Source organism: Echinops telfairi, unplaced genomic scaffold (genome assembly GCF_000313985.2).
Source record: "Echinops telfairi isolate 266 unplaced genomic scaffold, ASM31398v2 ScPeMD7_22;HRSCAF=79, whole genome shotgun sequence".
In the NCBI taxonomy this organism is placed as follows: domain Eukaryota; kingdom Metazoa; phylum Chordata; class Mammalia; order Afrosoricida; family Tenrecidae; genus Echinops; species Echinops telfairi.
The window spans coordinates 8,700,192-8,701,223 of NW_022103919.1; the positions used below are offsets into that span (position 1 = coordinate 8,700,192).

The window sequence follows — 1,032 nt, forward strand, 5'->3', positions numbered from 1 at the left end:
CCTCTGAAGGAGCGGGTGTAGGCAGTGGGTGCTGTTACGCAAAAACCACGATAGAGTGAAGGCGCGGAAGTCGAAGCGCGAAGTGGCGAGGGTTCACTGTACATCCCTTCAGCCTGTTGTCTTTGAGAAAAGCCACAGGCAGCTGTCACCTCTGAAAGGCTGATAAGATTGTCATCTTATCATCTTCTACAAGATTGTGTAGAAGACCGGAGTTTCCATAGATAACTTGCTTCACTGCTACCCCAGAGGTTGATGGTTCGAGTACAGAAGCAACTTGAAAGACAGGCCTGGAGAGCAATTTCCAAAATTCAGCTACTGAAAGTGGAGTTTCCCCTGAGTCCGAGGGGCACCATCGTCACCAGTGGTGGTGGATAGAGGACAGAGGTGTCTCTGCATATATTACCAGGTACCAGGTGATAAACCAGATCCATTGCTACTGAGTCAATGCCAACTCACAGCATCCTTATATAGGGTTTCGAAGATTGTAAAGCTTTGTGGGAGCTCACAGCCTCATCTTTCTCGGAGCCGCTGATGGGCTTGACCCACTAACTTCATCGTGATCAGCTCAAGGCTGAACCCACAGTACCACTAGGGATGTCAAATTCAAAGCCACATGAGTAATGGAGAACAGCCCTAACTTCTCTTCTGCAAGCCAGGTGCTCAGAATTTAAGCTCTAATGCAATTCCCTCCTCTGATCTTGGATTTCGGTACTTAACAATGAAGTCTAACTTCTGTTGAGTTTGTAATTGTTTGTAATCAGTCAGCATAATGAACCCCACATGTGGACCTTTCCTATTTTACTCATTCACTGAGCAGACTTTTACCCATTCAAATCCTGATTGGGGCTTATCTTGCCACACGTACCTGTATCTTTGGTATGGAACCCGTGAGTCTAATGAAAGCAATAAACAACTGAAATGAATTAGGATGATGTATCATTTGAGCCCACTGTCACACATTTCTAGGCCCACCAAGGCTCTCATAAATGTACCTATTATCTTATACGCACGCAGAAAAAGGATCAAATGTGT

At 45.4% G+C, this 1,032-nt stretch overlaps 1 protein-coding gene across 1 annotated transcript in view; it reads left to right on the forward strand.

The window, feature by feature from the left end:
- Window positions 1-1,032, forward strand: part of TJP2 (tight junction protein 2) — a 65,618-nt gene that overhangs the window by 8,333 nt on the left and 56,253 nt on the right. The window lies entirely within an intron of this gene.